This window comes from Leptodactylus fuscus, chromosome 4, assembly GCF_031893055.1.
Source record: "Leptodactylus fuscus isolate aLepFus1 chromosome 4, aLepFus1.hap2, whole genome shotgun sequence".
Classification (NCBI taxonomy): Eukaryota; Metazoa; Chordata; class Amphibia; order Anura; family Leptodactylidae; genus Leptodactylus; species Leptodactylus fuscus.
Window position 1 is genome coordinate 7,768,932 of NC_134268.1, and position 18,504 is coordinate 7,787,435.

An 18,504-nucleotide genomic window follows, 5' to 3' on the forward strand; every position below is an offset into this window, starting at 1 on the left:
CTACAGTCACCGCAGACCAAGTCGCAGGTACCAGCTAGTATATCTATAATACATAGTGTATGACACTGTCAGGGCTCCAGTGATGGAATTGGAATAAAGATGTGTGACACATTGTCAGCCTGCCTGGCCTACTAGATGAATAAGCGAGTATATACTCTGAGAAGGAAAGGATTCTATGACTACAAGAACAGCACTTGGGAGCCAGGAAAGAACTTGAACTGGTTATCCCTGTATGGGAGCACATGCCACATCAAAACTGTGTTGGGGAAATGACAATTTACAGAATTTCTAGAAAAATTTGTGCAACACCATTAGCATGCCTGGACTACCAACTGAAAATCTAGAATAACTTTCCCTAACATGGACATTTACAAGGAGAGGTCCACATGGCCGTCAGTCAAGGAAATAATGGCTTCTTTGCATTCTCCATGGAGACTGTGCGCTGCCATCAGTTGGCCAAACGCAGTGGATTCCAGTAAGTGACACAGCAGTGACTGCACCGCCAGTAACTTGGCCAAATGTGACAACGTTGCAGCTCAGATGTATGACTGGGAGCAGATTGCAGTTTACTGGACACGCTTTCCTTCATTGATGATGATTGACATTGGCTTGGAGAAGCAGATGGAGATGATGATAACAATGATGACCATGTGCTAGACGTGGATGTGGCCTGACTACAAAGAAGATCATGGAGAGAAGGAATACAGCGGTGTTGCTCGCTTTGTGCGCTGACAATTCTATTTTGCCAAATGAGCTGATGACGCCATTTCATGCGAGGATGGGGAGACCTAGTTCCTGAATGTGCGCCTGCACGCTCATGGCTAGTGATCTGCTTGCAGAAATTGCACATTGATTTGTCAACTGGTTGCCAGGTCTTATCTATAAGAAGTATCATCGGATTCACTAATGTCCTCATGTTCCCCATTATTTTGTGACTCATCATGATACTGGAATTCCTTTATCCACTCACGATTCCTCACAGATTTCTCCCTAGTGCTCCTACCAAAACTAACACCAGTTGCAAACCCCCACCCACTACTACCCCCACCAACCCTAATGTCTCCCACCTCTACCTCTTCTACCCCCAAAGTACACTGGCTGTTATCAACCAAATCATCTAGAAGAGCAATGAGAGGAAGACTTAGGGGCCATTCCCACAGAGCAAAATGGCGCAGATACCGTGCATCTTTATTCCCATGAAGTGCGACAACAGTGAGGCTACTGGTGGGGCTGTCAAGACCAGTAGTAGAGTTGCTGTTGCCACCTACATTCTTACTGTTAGCCCTTGCACAAGTGTTTTCTCCTTCCCCCCCTTATGTCTGTTTTCTGGTCTGTTTGTTTCTAGTCATTTTCATGTAAACTTCTTAATTACAAGGCTAAAGCCCTACCTAGCAAACTGCAGTCAAAAAGTGGTGCAGAAAAATCGCTGTGGCTATGCATCATAGTTTTCCCCGCCTCACTTTTTACAGAAAATCTGTGAGTTTTCACTGCTGACTTATTTACACCTACTGTATATGGAAAACACCAGCATTTCTGTAGGTATAGTGGACAAGCTGCAATATACAAAAACTTAAGCATTTTTGTAACTTTGCAGGTACTGTAAATGCTACGTGGGCCCTGCTCTAATAGTGATTGCACCAATTCTGACATCGTGTGTATGTCTATTTTTTTTGTCTTTTTATTTTACAAAAACTATTTAAGGCCCCATGTGGCGTACCGCAGCACAAAAGCGCTGTGGGAAAAACCCTAGCGGCAATCAAACTGATCTACTGCAAAACAGACCTGTACATAATTAAAGAGGACCTTTCACCACTTTTGGGCACAGGCAGTTTTATATACTGCCGGAAAGCTGACGAATCAGCAGCAACTGTCGGCTTTCCCGATCTGTGCCCGATGTAAAGAGCTTACGGTGCCGGTACCGTAGTGCTCTATGGTCAAAAGGGCGTTTCTGACCATTAGCCAGGGTCGTCCTTCTGCCTCGCGGCGCCTATCGCGCTGTACTATGTGAGCCGGGAGGAATGCCCCTTCCCTCTGCTCACACTGCTCGTCCATAGACGAGTATTATCAGGGAGGGAGGGGGCGTTCCTCCCGGCTCACACAGCACAGCACGATAGGCTGTGCTGTGAAGAAGGACGTCTCTGACTGACTGTCAGAAACGCCCTTCTGACCATAGAGCACTACGGTACCGGCACCGTACCGGCACCGTAGGCTCTTTTCTAGGCTTGTCTGTCTTCAACCATACATGCATACTTGGAATTGACCATGTAAGTTTTTCTACATCTTTTTTTCCTATGTCTGGTACCTATTTTTTTATATTTTTCCAATAAAAGTCAAGTTTTACTATAGACCTCTTGTGCTGAAGGAATATTTTTCTACTGGGTTCTTGCATTGTTCCACCCCAGCCGGGGGTGTATTTTTTCGTGCACTCTTGGTCTAGCTGATTCTCTTCAAGATTTATGGCAGCTTTCCGGCAGTATATAGAACTGCCTGTGCCCAAATGTGGTGAAATGATTGGCAATGAAAGGGTTAACGGTCGTTCGTCATATTCTCTCCCTCCGTCCTATCTATGATTTCTATCACTATCTGCCTGTGATTCATTAAATCAGAGTAAACTTTGTTCTAATTCTCCTACTCTTACGACTCTCTGTATCTGAGATATGTTTGGCTGCACTCGGTGCTTTGTATTGTGGAATATAATGGAGTCATTGCAGTCATGTGTAACATATCCATCCCTTCCGTCCCTACTTCCGCCATCACTGCAATGAATTGACAATTACTCGGTTTTGTTAAAAGCCAAACAATTTGGAATATTCAGGTATAACACTGATACTGGATCTAATAGGTTAGCTAATGTCTGGATCTAATAGGTTAGCTAATGTCTGGATCTAACAGGTTAGCTAATGTCTGGATCTAACAGGTTAGCTAATGTCTGGATCTAACAGGTTAGCTAATGTCTGGATCTAACAGGTTAGATAATGTCTGGATCTAATAGGTTAGCTAATGTCTGGATCTAACAGGTTAGCTAATGTCTGGATCTAATAGGTTAGATAATGTCTGGATCTAACAGGTTAGCTAATGTCTGGATCTAACAGGTTAGATAATGTCTGGATCTAATAGGTTAGCTAATGTCTGGATCTAACAGGTTAGCTAATGTCTGGATCTAACAGGTTAGCTAATGTCTGGATCTAACAGGTTAGCTAATGTCCGGATCTAACAGGTTAGCTAATGTCCGGATCTAACAGGTTAGCTAATGTCCGGATCTAACAGGTTAGCTAATGTCTGGATCTAACAGGTTAGCTAATGTCTGGATCTAACAGGTTAGCTAATGTCTGGATCTAACAGGTTAGCTAATGTCTGGATCAAATAGGTTAGCTAATGTCTGGATCTAACAGGTTAGCTAATGTCTGGATCTAACAGGTTAGCTAATGTCTGGATCTAACAGGTTAGCTAATGTCCGGATCTAACAGGTTAGCAAATGTCTGGATCTAACAGGTTAGCTAATGTCCGGATCTAACAGGTTAGCTAATGTCTGGATCTAACAGGTTAGCTAATGTCTGGATCTAATAGGTTAGCTAATGTCTGGATCTAATAGGTTAGCTAATGTCTGGATCTAACAGGTTAACTAATGTCTGGATCTACCAGGTTAGCTAATGTCTGGATCTAATAGGTTAGCTAATGTCTGGATCTAACAGGTTAGCTAATGTCCGGATCTAACAGGTTAGCTAATGTCTGGATCTAACAGGTTAGCTAATGTCCGGATCTAATAGGTTAGCTAATGTCTGGATCTAATAGGTTAGCTAATGTCTGGATCTAACAGGTTAACTAATGTCTGGATCTACCAGGTTAGCTAATGTCTGGATCTAATAGGTTAGCTAATGTCTGGATCTAATAGGTTAGCTAATGTCTGGATCTAACAGGTTAGCAAATGTCTGGATCTAATAGGTTAGCAAATGTCTGGATCTAACAGGTTAGCAAATGTCTGGATCTAATAGGTTAGCTAATGTCTGGATCTAATAGGTTAGCTAATGTCTGGATCTAACAGGTTAGCAAATGTCTGGATCTAACAGGTTAGCAAATGTCTGGATCTAACAGGTTAGCTAATGTCTGGATCTAATAGGTTAGCTAATGTCTGGATCTAACAGGTTAGCTAATGTCTGGATCTAATAGGTTAGCTAATGTCCGGATCTAACAGGTTAGCTAATGTCTGGATCTAACAGGTTAACTAATGTCTGGATCTACCAGGTTAGCTAATGTCTGGATCTAACAGGTTAGCTAATGTCTGGATCTAACAGGTTAGCTAATGTCTGGATCTAACAGGTTAGCAAATGTCTGGATCTAATAGGTTAGCAAATGTCTGGATCTAACAGGTTAGCAAATGTCTGGATCTAATAGGTTAGCTAATGTCTGGATCTAATAGGTTAGCTAATGTCTGGATCTAACAGGTTAGCAAATGTCTGGATCTAACAGGTTAGCAAATGTCTGGATCTAACAGGTTAGCTAATGTCTGGATCTAATAGGTTAGCTAATGTCTGGATCTAACAGGTTAGCTAATGTCTGGATCTAATAGGTTAGCTAATGTCCGGATCTAACAGGTTAGCTAATGTCTGGATCTAACAGGTTAACTAATGTCTGGATCTACCAGGTTAGCTAATGTCTGGATCTAACAGGTTAGCTAATGTCTGGATCTAACAGGTTAGCTAATGTCTGGATCTAACAGGTTAGCAAATGTCTGGATCTAATAGGTTAGCAAATGTCTGGATCTAACAGGTTAGCAAATGTCTGGATCTAACAGGTTAGCAAATGTCTGGATCTAACAGGTTAGCTAATGTCTGGATCTAATAGGTTAGCTAATGTCTGGATCTAATAGGTTAGCTAATGTCTGGATCTAACAGGTTAGCTAATGTCTGGATCTAATAGGTTAGCTAATGTCTGGATCTAATAGGTTAGCTAATGTCTGGATCTAACAGGTTAGCTGTTACAGAGCACCATGGAATTAATATAATAATGTACAGAGCTAATGTCTGGATCTAATACGTTAGCTAATGTCTGGATCTAACATGGTAACTATAACTGCGCGCAATACTCTACATCCCCTTTAGGGGGCGTCACCCAGATACAGGATGGGTAGTAGCCTAGGACACAGACTGACCCCTAATCTTCGGTCAGCTGGCGAGTGCTTCATGAGCCTCCTGGTTTAGGGTTGTGAGATATTTTGGGGTCCCTTTCTTATTTTTGAGTGGGCATGGAATAGACTGTATCTCTGGGAACTTTTTGTGTAGTTTTTGCACCACTTGAGCATGAGGTGACAATAACTACCTGTGCGCTCCCCGTCCACATTGGGCCAGATTATGATGTTCCGGCGCTAATTTTTTCTTACAATTAATGATCATTTTTCCGTCTGTAAGCAGTAATTGTATTTTCTGCCGTTCGTTCGCTCCCCCCTCCCCCGATCTCCCCCCGCGCTTTATCTGCCCTTGTTCTTAATCTATTCAGGACTCAAATAACTGGGAGGAATTGATTTCATATTTTGCATGGAGATGAAAGCCTGTTTTTTGGTTGCTGAAGGTCACGGCGGTCGCTATCAGACATTTGTCATCGCTTTCACGTATTTCTGTTCAATTTGCGTTCTAATTATTTGGAGAATTTAGCATAAAGATGTCACCGGAGATAACTGTTTGCTTAGTCGCTGGCTCGGCTTTGTTGACATTGGGTATTGAAAAGGTCTGAATGACTTTCGGTAATTAGACGCCGTTTACTCTGTCAGGCGGGCGCATTATACACCGCGCTCTAATTATTAGATGATAGACACTTATTTAGTTGGCGGATATCTGATATCGATGTCAAGGTCGCGGTAATGTAACATGATGCACGTCTACCCGCGAGATTGACAGTGATACCAATCCGGTGCTACCTGCCCCCGCACCGCTCCACCCAATATTATATCATAGAGGGCGCTCCGCGTACAGGAAGGAATCACCTGCTTATGAACAGTCCTCAAGATCTCTAATAGACTCGGTGTGTCGGATCTTCAGCGTCCTCTGCTTGCTGTCAGTGAATGTGCGGCTGAAACCCTGCACTGATGTAATAGGAACACACAAGGGATTGTATCCAAACCCCCTCACACATCGCTCACATTCCGATACATTGTTACAGATGAGCCAAGTTGGATTCCTCATGAACGTTCCAAATATTCGGGTTTGGCCTAAATCACTTATTAGATTCCAGGATGTCTTCAGACCCCGTAATATGATAAATGGAGGCCCCGGGGACGTGCAGAAAAGTAATAAAGTCTCATCCACACCTTCCGTACAACATCGACCCTGATACATTGTAACGAGAGACGGATGAAGCTTCTGAGATTTGCTTCGCCCATCAGTATTGTTTTGTAAGGCTGCGGGTGTGAAATGAATTGTGGATTGTGGCAGGAATCAGCAGAAAACCTGAACATGTGAACAGGCCTTTAGGGTTTTGTATTTTCGGGATGTAGAGTAGGATGGGCGACTCTAATTCTTCCTCCTTGTCTCTCATATCTCAGCTTAGTAAGGGGGCTTGGGGTCTGTGGTAGTCATGAATGAACCATGCTATGCCAGGCACACGGATTCTCTGCTTATATGCCTTGTATCAGTCTCCGCCCCATCAGGCCCTGTAATCTGCATAACATAAAGCATCACTGTAACCCGGAGCGCCCCTTTAATATAATATATCTTCTGTCCTGAATATTCAGTCAAAAATAAAACATAACAACTGTGTTTCCTAAAATCCTTGTAATACTGGACAGAGACCTGATAGTCGACCTTCCCTGGGACACACTGGGGGCCCCCGGGGCCCGATGTGCTGATTTGTGGCGGTTCGCCGGGTCCCTGACTCATATCACATGCAGGGGATGCGCGACACTCCGCTCCACTGGACTGGGAAAATTAATTTTATAATAATTGCTCCAGAAGCTCCGGCGTTCGCCACCTTCTTCTTTTTTTTTTCGATGCGTGATTGACTTCTTCGACGAGGAAATAATTTTGGCCTTTCATTTGGAAAAAAGTAATTAACTGCTTGGGTATGCTTAGTTGAGAAAGTCATTACAATCTCTTACTGATGCAAATGAGCTTGTTTGGGCAGAGGCTCGACGCTGGATCACCGTACTCTACACAGCCAGTCTCCATCTCCTCCGCGCCAGGAAAATAGATGACAGCAAACAAAAGCTGTTTATGCCTAATTTAAAGTGAACGTCGCAACGATCCCAGATAAGGCAGAAATAACAATATAACACTGGAGCCAGGTGTGAGCAGTGACAGGAAGTGTTATCCGGTACCATGATGGACGAGACAGAAGGAAGAAGAGGACAGGACAACAAGGCAACAATGTAACAAGCAGGAGGAGAAAGAGATGTAACAGTGTATCACCTAGTTATATTATATAGGGGGAGTGCAGATAACACAGTATACAGGAGGACTCTCTATATATATATAATATATAGATAAGTGGCATTATATAGTAGTTATATTCTTGTACATAGGAGTAGTATTATAGTAGTTATATTCTTGTACATAGGACTAGTATTATAGTAGTTATATTCTTGTACATAGGAGGTAGTATTATAGTAGTTATATTCTTGTACAGAGGATTAGTATTATAGTAGTTATATTCTTGTACATAGGAGGTAGTATTATAGTAGTTATATTCTTGTACATAGGAGCAGTATTATAGTGGTTATATTCTTGTACATAGTAGTAGTATTATAGTAGTTATATTCTTGTACATAGGAGGTAGTATTATAGTAGTTATATTCTTGTACATAGGAGTAGTATTATAGTAGTTATATTCTTGTACATAGGAGTAGTATTATAGTAGTTATATTCTTGTACATAGGGGGTAGTATTATAGTAGTTATATTCTTGTACATAGGAGGTAGTATTATAGTAGTTATATTCTTGTACATAGGAGTAGTATTATAGTAGTTATATTCTTGTACATAGGGGGTAGTATTATAGTAGTTATATTCTTGTACATAGGAGCAGTATTATAGTAGTTATATTCTTGTACATAGGAGGTAGTATTATAGTAGTTATATTCTTGTACAGAGGATTAGTATTATAGTAGTTATATTCTTGTACAGAGGATTAGTATTATAGTAGTTATATTCTTGTACATAGGAGCAGTATTATAGTAGTTATATTCTTGTACAGAGGATTAGTATTATAGTAGTTATATTCTTGTACAGAGGATTAGTATTATAGTAGTTATATTCTTGTACATAGGAGGTAGTATTATAGTAGTTATATTCTTGTACATAGGAGTAGTATTATAGTAGTTATATTCTTGTACATAGGACTAGTATTATAGTAGTTATATTCTTGTACATAGGAGGTAGTATTATAGTAGTTATATTCTTGTACAGAGGATTAGTATTATAGTAGTTATATTCTTGTACATAGGAGGTAGTATTATAGTAGTTATATTCTTGTACATAGGAGCAGTATTATAGTGGTTATATTCTTGTACATAGTAGTAGTATTATAGTAGTTATATTCTTGTACATAGGAGGTAGTATTATAGTAGTTATATTCTTGTACATAGGAGTAGTATTATAGTAGTTATATTCTTGTACATAGGAGTAGTATTATAGTAGTTATATTCTTGTACATAGTAGTAGTATTATAGTAGTTATATTCTTGTACATAGGAGGTAGTATTATAGTAGTTATATTCTTGTACATAGGAGTAGTATTATAGTAGTTATATTCTTGTACATAGGGGGTAGTATTATAGTAGTTATATTCTTGTACATAGGAGGTAGTATTATAGTAGTTATATTCTTGTACATAGGAGTAGTATTATAGTAGTTATATTCTTGTACATAGGGGGTAGTATTATAGTAGTTATATTCTTGTACATAGGAGCAGTATTATAGTAGTTATATTCTTGTACATAGGAGGTAGTATTATAGTAGTTATATTCTTGTACAGAGGATTAGTATTATAGTAGTTATATTCTTGTACAGAGGATTAGTATTATAGTAGTTATATTCTTGTACATAGGAGCAGTATTATAGTAGTTATATTCTTGTACATAGGAGCAGTATTATAGTAGTTATATTCTTGTACATAGGAGGTAGTATTATAGTAGTTATATTCTTGTACATAGGAGCAGTATTATAGTAGTTATATTCTTGTACATAGGAGTAGTATTATAGTAGTTATATTCTTGTACATAGGAGCAGTATTATAGTGGTTATATTCTTGTACATAGGAGTAGTATTATAGTAGTTATATTCTTGTACATAGGAGGTAGTATTATAGTAGTTATATTCTTGTACATAGGAGTAGTATTATAGTAGTTATATTCTTGTACAGAGGATTAGTATTATAGTAGTTATATTCTTGTACAGAGGAGGTAGTATTATAGTAGTTATATTCTTGTACATAGGAGTAGTATTATACAAGAATATGTATATTCTTGTACATAGGAGCAGTATTATAGTAGTTATATTCTTGTACATGGGAGTAGTATTATAGTAGTTATATTCTTGTACATAGGAGTAGTATTATAGTAGTTATATTCTTGTACAGAGGATTAGTATTATAGTAGTTATATTCTTGTACAGAGGAGGTAGTATTATAGTAGTTATATTCTTGTACATAGGAGTAGTATTATAGTAGTTATATTCTTGTACAGAGGATTAGTATTATAGTAGTTATATTCTTGTACATAGGAGCAGTATTATAGTAGTTATATTCTTGTACATAGGAGCAGTATTATAGTAGTTATATTCTTGTACATAGGAGCAGTATTATAGTAGTTATATTCTTGTACATAGGAGTAGTATTATAGTAGTTATATTCTTGTACATAGGAGCAGTATTATAGTAGTTATATTCTTGTACATAGGAGTAGTATTATAGTAGTTATATTCTTGTACATAGGAGGTAGTATTATAGTAGTTATATTCTTGTACAGAGGATTAGTATTATAGTAGTTATATTCTTGTACATAGGAGCAGTATTATAGTAGTTATATTCTTGTACAGAGGATTAGTATTATAGTAGTTATATTCTTGTACATAGGAGCAGTATTATAGTAGTTATATTCTTGTACATAGGAGTAGTATTATAGTAGTTATATTCTTGTACATAGGAGTATTATTATAGTAGTTATATTCTTGTACATAGGAGCAGTATTATAGTAGTTATATTCTGGTACATAGGAGGTAGTATTATAGTAGTTATATTCTTGTACATAGGAGGTAGTATTATAGTAGTTATAATCTTGTATATAGGAGCAGTATTATAGTAGTTATATTCTTGTACATAGGAGGTAGTATTATAGTAGTTATATTCTTGTATATAGGAGCAGTATTATAGTAGTTATATTCTTGTACATAGGAGTAGTATTATAGTAGTTATATTCTTGTATATAGGAGCAGTATTATAGTAGTTATATTCTTGTACATAGCAGTAGTATTATAGTAGTTATATTCTTGTACATAGGAGGTAGTATTATAGTAGTTATATTCTTGTACATAGGAGGTAGTATTATAGTAGTTATATTCTTGTATATAGGAGCAGTATTATAGTAGTTATATTCTTGTACATAGGAGGTAGTATTATAGTAGTTATATTCTTGTATATAGGAGCAGTATTATAGTAGTTATATTCTTGTACATAGGAGTAGTATTATAGTAGTTATATTCTTGTACATAGGAGGTAGTATTATAGTAGTTATATTCTTGTACATAGGAGCAGTATTATAGTAGTTATATTCTTGTACATAGGAGGTAGTATTATAGTAGTTATATTCTTGTATATAGGAGCAGTATTATAGTAGTTATATTCTTGTACATAGGAGTAGTATTATAGTAGTTATATTCTTGTACATAGGAGGTAGTATTATAGTAGATATATTCTTGTACATAGGAGTAGTATTATAGTAGTTATATTCTTGTACATAGGAGTAGTATTATAGTAGTTATATTCTTGTACATAGGAGGTAGTATTATAGTAGTTATATTCTTGTATATAGGAGCAGTATTATAGTAGTTATATTCTTGTACATAGGAGCAGTATTATAGTAGTTATATTCTTGTACATAGGAGGTAGTATTATAGTAGTTATATTCTTGTATATAGGAGCAGTATTATAGTAGTTATATTCTTGTACATAGGAGCAGTATTATAGTAGTTATATTCTTGTACATAGGAGGTAGTATTATAGTAGTTATATTCTTGTATATAGGAGCAGTATTATAGTAGTTATATTCTTGTACATAGGAGTATTATAGTAGTTATATTCTTGTACATAGGAGTAGTATTATAGTAGTTATATTCTTGTACATAGGAGTATTATAGTAGTTATATTCTTGTACATAGGAGTAGTATTATAGTGGTTATATTCTTGTACATAGGAGGTAGTATTATAGTAGTTATATTCTTGTACATAGGAGTAGTATTACAGTAGTTATATTCTTGTACATAGGAGGTAGTATTATAGTAGTTATATTCTTGTATCTAGGCTACAATATTATAGTAATTTCATTCTGTTCCATGTACATTACACATTTTTACTGTACTATGGATCCTCGGCACTTGTTGGGGAATCTTTGATTGGATATCACACTTTTCGCTATTATTGCGCTGACCTGAGGTTTTCAGCAATGAAATTCCTCTGTAATGAATGTGTCTCTGACTTATAATAATCGCAGCTTTTACAATGTGACAATTACGATGAGCCGGATTCGAGGTACCAGCTTGTCATTTCATATTCACCCTGTGTTCTACAATGTATTTAAAGCTTAGTTGGGTTTAACACTTCGGCGCTGCCTGATAACGGACTGCGGGGTATTAAGGGATCAGGCAATTACTGGTATTAAACTGTAATCTGTGTGCCAATGGTCTGGTCCTTGAATGGATTTCTCTGTAAATTTGAGATTGTTAAAGTCTTATTAGACGACTGAAGTTATTTATTTTTACCTACAGATTTAGGGGCGTCTTACTACCAGCTCTGGATAACTAGTACCTAGATATTGTGACATACAGGGTGGTCCGAAGGTCTGGAGACACCTGAATTAATGGAAACAGTGGCCGGGAACACCATCCTGTTTATACTTGTCTTACTAGTGTTATGTATCTATCTATCTATCTATCTATCTATCTATCTATCTATCTATCTATCTCCTATCTATCTATCTATCTATCTATCTATCTATCTATCATCTATCTATCTATCTATCTATCTATCTCCTATCTATCTATCTATCTATCTATCTATCTCCTATCTATCTATCTATCTATCTATCTATCTATCTATCTATCTATCTAGCTATCACATATATATGTTAAGGCACATGCACCACTTCCAATTTGAAAAAAATCATTCCAATTGGTTCCAATATGGTGGCTTTCAAAACACAGATTTGCCCCTTCCTCTTAGCGGGAAGCCACACACAAGATGGCGATACCAACCCCCCTCTTCCATTTATTCATGTCTCTATACCTTAGCACTCTGTATACTGCTTATGATGTGTTATACAACATCCACATGGCGGCTTATGTCAAAGAATAGTTTTGTGTGTTCTTTTACATCCAATCAAAGACAACAATTTGTAATTAGAGATGAGCGAACACTAAAATGTTCGAGGTTCGAAATTCGATTCGAACAGCCGCTCAATGTTCGTGTGTTCGAACGGGTTTCGAACCCCATTATAGTCTATGGGGAACAGATACTCGTTAAGGGGGAAACCCAAATCCGTGTCTGGAGGGTCACCAAGTCCACTATGACACCCCAGGAAATGATGCCAACACCTCTGGAATGACACTGGGACAGCAGGGGAAGCATGTCTGGGGGCATCTAACACACCAAAGACCCTCTATTACCCCAACATCACAGCCTAACAACTACACACTTTACACACTCAATACCACCTCTCTGACAGTAGGAAAACACCTTGAAACATGTGTATTTGGCACTTGCAGTGAGGAGAGCTTGTCACCAGCAGTGAATTTGGCCCTTGTAGTAAGTTGAGGTTGGCACCAACATTTGTTTTGAAAATCAGGGTGGATTGAGCCTCTAACCAGCAGAGTTTGGGCAAATTCATGGTGGAGGGAGCCTCTAAAAACCCCAGTTTGGGCAAATTCATGGTGGAGGGAGCCTCTAAAAACCCCAGTTTGGACCAATTCATGATGGAGGGAGCCTCTAAACAGCCCAGTTTGGACCAATTCATGGTGGAGGAAGCCTCTAAACAGCCCAGTTTGGGCAAATTCATGGTGGAGGGAGCCTCTAAAACCCCCAATTTGGACCAATTCATGGTGGAGGGAGCCTCTAAAAAACCCAGTTTGGACCAATTCATGGTGGAGGGAGCCTCTAACCAGCAGAGTTGTGGGAAAGTAGGGTGGAGGGAGCCTCTAACCAGCCCAGTTTGGGCAAATTCATGGTGGAGGGAGCCTCTAACCAGCAGAGTTGTGGGAAAGCAGGGTGGAGGGAGCCTCTAACCAGCAGAGTTGGGGGAAATCAGGGTGGAGGGAGCCTAGTATTAGCAGAATTGTGCAACGCTTATGGTGGATGAGTATGAGGATGCGGAGGAATTGGAGAGGTTGAGTACAGACATGGAGTTTCATGTTGGGGTGCTTTACACAGGTGGGCACAAAAATGAAGGCTCTATCCAGTGGTGGTTCATTTTTATCAAAGTGAGCCGGTCGGCACTCTCAGCTGACAGACGGGTGCGCTTGTCAGTGATGATGCCACCGGCTGCACTGAACACCCTCTCAGATAGGACGCTGGCGGCAGGACAGGACAGCACCTCCAAGGCATATAGGGCAAGTTCAAGCCACAGGTCCAACTTCGACACCCAATACGTGTAGGGCGCAGAGGGGTCGGAGAGGACAGGGCTGTGGTCGGAAAGGTATTCCCGCAACATGCGCCTATACTTCTCACGCCTGGTGACACTAGGACCCTCCGTGGCGGCACTTTGGCGAGGGGGTGCCATCAAGGTGTCCCAGACCTTAGACAGTGTGCCCCTCGTTTGTGTGGACCGGTGAGAACTTGGTTGCCTACTGGAGGAACTGCCCTCCCTGCCGCCAACGTCACATGCTGGAAACATCTCCATCATATTCTGCACCAATTGCCTGTGGCAAGCATTGATGCGATTGGCCCTCCCCTCTACCGGAATAAAAGACGAGATGTTGTTTTTATACCGGGGGTCAAGGATAGCAAAGATCCAGTACTGGTTGTCCTCCATGATTTTGACAATACGCTTGTCGGTTGTAAAGCACCCCAACATGAACTCAGCCATGTCTGCCACAGTGTTAGTTGGCATGACTCCTCTGGCCCCACCGGAAAGTTCAATCTCCATTTCCTCCTCATCCTCCATGTCTACCCATCCGCGCTGCAACAATGGGACGATTCGAAGTTGCCCGGAAGCCTCCTGTATCACCATCACATCATCGGACAACTCTTCTTCCTCCTCCTCCTCCTCCTCCTCCTCCTCCATTAAACGCAGTGAAGCGGACAGATGTGTGGACCTACTCTCCAGCTGTGACGGATCGGATGCTATCCCTAACTCCTCTGTGTGATCTGAGTTATCCCTGATGTCAATCAGGGATTCTCTCAGAACACACAAGAGCGGGATTGTGAGGCTCACCATCGCATCCTCAGAGCTCACCCTCCTTGTGGACTCCTCAAAGACCCGTAGGATGTCACAAAGGTCTCTCATCCATGGCCACTCATGGATGTGAAACTGAGGCAGCTGACTTTGTGGCACCCTAGGGTTTTGTAGCTGGTATTCCATCAAAGGTCTCTGCTGCTCAACCACTCTATTCAACATCTGAAACGTTGAGTTCCAGCGTGTGGGGACGTCGCACAAAAGCCGGTGTTGTGGCACATGCAGGCGTTGCTGGAGAGATTTTAAGCTAGCAGCGGCTACTGTCGACTTGCGAAAGTGGGCGCACATGCGCCGCACTTTCACCAGTAGCTCTGGAACATTGGGGTAGCTCTTTAGGAAACGTTGCACCACTAGGTTGAAGACGTGGGCCAGGCATGGAACATGTTGGAGTCCGGCAAGCTCCAGAGCTGCTACCAGGTTCCGGCCGTTATCACAAACGACCATGCCTGGGCCCAGGTGCAGCGGCTCAAACCATATTGCCGTCTCATCGAGGAGGGCATCCCTCACCTCGGAGGCAGTGTGCTGTCTGTCCCCCAAGCTGATCAGCTTCAGCACAGCCTGCTGACGTCTACCAACGCCAGTGCTGCAACGTTTCCAACTCGTAGCTGGGGTCAATCTAACAGCGGAGGAGGAGGCGGTGGCGGAGGAGGAGGCGGAGGAGGAGGCGGGTAGAGGAGGAGGAGGAGGGGGGTGTTCTTCTCGTGTCCCTGCCAGGAATGTTAGGCGGGGAGACGAGGTACACCGGGCCAGTTTGGGAAGCAGTCCCAGCCTCAACTACATTCACCCAGTGTGCCGTCAGTGAAATGTAGCGTCCCTGTCCGCATGCACTTGTCCACGCGTCGGTGGTCAAGTGGACCTTTGTGCAAAGCGCGGAACTAAGGGCCCGCCTGATGTTGAGTGACACGTGCTGGTGCAAGGCGGGGACGGCACACCGGGAGAAGTAGTGACGGCTAGGGACGGCATAGCGAGGTGCCGCAGTTGCCATCAGGTCCAGGAAGGCGGGAGTTTCAACAAGCCGGAACGCCAACATCTCCTGGGCCAGCAGTTTAGCGATGTTGGCGTTCAAGGCTTGCGCGTGTGGGTGGTTAGCAGTGTATTTCTGCCGCCGCTCCAATGTCTGAGAGATGGTGGGTTGTTGTAAAGAAGCGCCTGATGGTGCCTTTGATGGTGCAGGAGAAGGAGATAAGACAGGACCAGGGGAGGAAGAGGAAGAAGTCAACAAAGTGGCGGAGGCAGATGAAGTGGTGTCCTGGCTCGTCCTCTGGAGTGCATCGCCAGCACAGTCAGCAGTGGCAGTGGCAGAGGCAGAGGCAGTGGCAGAGGCAGTGGCAGTGGCGTGAACGGCAGGCGGCCTTTGTCCTGCCGTTGCTGCCTGCCACTGATTCCAGTGCTTGGATTCCAAATGACGGCGCATTGAAGTGGTGGACAGGTTGATCTTCTCAGAGCCCCTAATCAATTTCGAGAGGCAAATTGTGCAGACAACACTATATCTGTCCTCGGCGCATTCCTTGAAAAAACTCCACACCTTCGAGAAACGTGCCCTCGAGGTGGGAGTTTTTCGGGGCTGGGTACGAACTGGAACATCTTGGGAGATTCCGGGTGTGGCCTGGCTTCGCCTAAGCTGCTGACCTCTGCCTCTAGCTACCCTTTTTGGTGCTGCACCTGCCTCAACATCCACACTACTTTCCCCGCTTGACATCCCCCCTGTCCAGGTCGGGTCAGTGTCCTCATCATCCACCACTTCCTCTTCCAACTCCTGTCTCATCTCCTCCTCCCGCACAATGCGCCGGTCAACTGGATGCCCTGACGGCAACTGCGTCACATCATCGTCGATGAAGGTGGGTTGCTGGTCATCCACCACCAAATCGAACGGAGATGGAGGAGACTCTAGTGTTTGAGCATCTGGACACAGATGCTCCTCTGTTAGGTTCGTGGAATCGTGACGTGGAGAGGCAGGTTGAGGGACAATGAAAGGAGCAGAGAACAGCTCTGGGGAGCAGGGACAGTTGGGGTTATTGTTCTGTGAAGCTTGGGAATTTTGGGAGGAAGGAGGACAAGACTGTTGGGTAATAGGAGGAGAGGAGGCAGAGTCTGACTGGCTGCTGGACAATGTGCTGTAAGCGTTCTCTGACAGCCATTGCAAGACCTGTTCCTGGTTCTCGGGCCTACTAAGGTTTGTACCCTGCAGTTTAGTTAATGTGGCAAGCAACCCTGGCACTGTGGAGTGGCGCAATGCTTGCTGCCCCACAGGAGTAGGCACGGGACGCCCTGTGGCTTCACTGCTACCTTGCTCCCCAGAACCATTCCCCCGACCTCGTCCACGTCCCTTTCCGGGAGCCTTGCGCATTTTGAATTCCCAGTTAGAAATTGGCACTATATACCAGTAGCAAAAATTGTGGGTGCACGTAACCCCAATATATTCTTTGAATTACCAGTCAGAAACTGGCACTATATGGCAGTAGCAAGAAATGAGGGTATTTGTATTCCCAATATATTCTTTGAATTCCCAGTCAGACAATGGCACTATATGGCAGTAGCAAAAATAGTGGGTGTATATAGCCCCAATTCTATTGCTAGGGGACTTGCAGGGTATTTCTGGGGTGAAGGTGGGGGGGGCACACCGTTGGAACGGGTATCGGGGGTATATATCGGGTATACGGGAATACACTGTCAGTGTATTCCATTCAGGATCCGCGGAAAGCTGGGTTGCGGCGATTGAGCCCGTCAGTGCCACGTTACACTGACAAGCTTCTCCCTGGAATTTAGCTCTTACAAGAGCTGTTGTGGTTGTCTTCTCCTTCCTATCCTAGCCTGTCCCTGCCTACCCAGAATCTAAGCCCTAGGTAACTGGACGGAAACCTCCGTCCCCGGTGAATTGCAAGCTCAGAATGACGCGAAGCTGGGCGTCGCTGTTCTTTTAAATTAGAGGTCACATGTTTTCGGCAGCCAATGGGTTTTGCCTACTTTTTTCAACGTCACCGGTGTCGTAGTTCCTGTCCCACCTACCCTGCGCTGTTATTGGAGCAAAAAAGGCGCCAGGGAAGGTGGGAGGGGAATCGAGTAATGGCGCACTTTACCACGCGGTGTTCGATTCGATTCGAACATGCCGAACAGCCTAATATCCGATCGAACATGAGTTCAATAGAACACTGTTCGCTCATCTCTATTTGTAATCTTTAGTCAAATTTAAATTTTATTTTTTTTTTCTAAAATTCTGATATTTAAGGAACCTTCCTTAATAGCGTCCACCATAAGGATCAGCTACAAGGTAACATTGGTTTGGATTCTCTGTTGTTGCTATGAGATATTACAGAGATACAATGCAATCCATGACAGTGACCGCTACATTGTATCAAGATGGATGGAGTTCTCTGATAACAGTGACCATTACAATGTCCCCATTAGAGCAACATTGGCGCCACCATTGAGATGCTGTGGATGATCCTTGGAGTCAAGTGCTGAACTATCCGGTAAACTGAGGTCGATTCGGCCCCTTCTCATTTTTATCAGCTCTTTATATAAACCATAACACCACTCATTGCTAAATAATTGCTCTATATTGTGTCCAAATAATATTCCCTTAGGCCGGGGCCCCACAACGCAACAACAGAACACCGTAGCAAAAAACCATCACATTTTACAATACCTGCAAAGTGGATGGGATTCTGGTTAATCCAATCCAAACATTGCAGAATAAAATTTGCCACAGAAATGCTGCAATTTCCCAAAAAAACTTTTTGTAACCCACAGCATGTCCATTGTACCTACAACAACACTGCTGTTATCCATATAGGTGTAATAGGGGCAGGATGTCTGCAAAAGAAATCTGGTGGACCTAATGCTTGTCGCTTCCGAAAAGT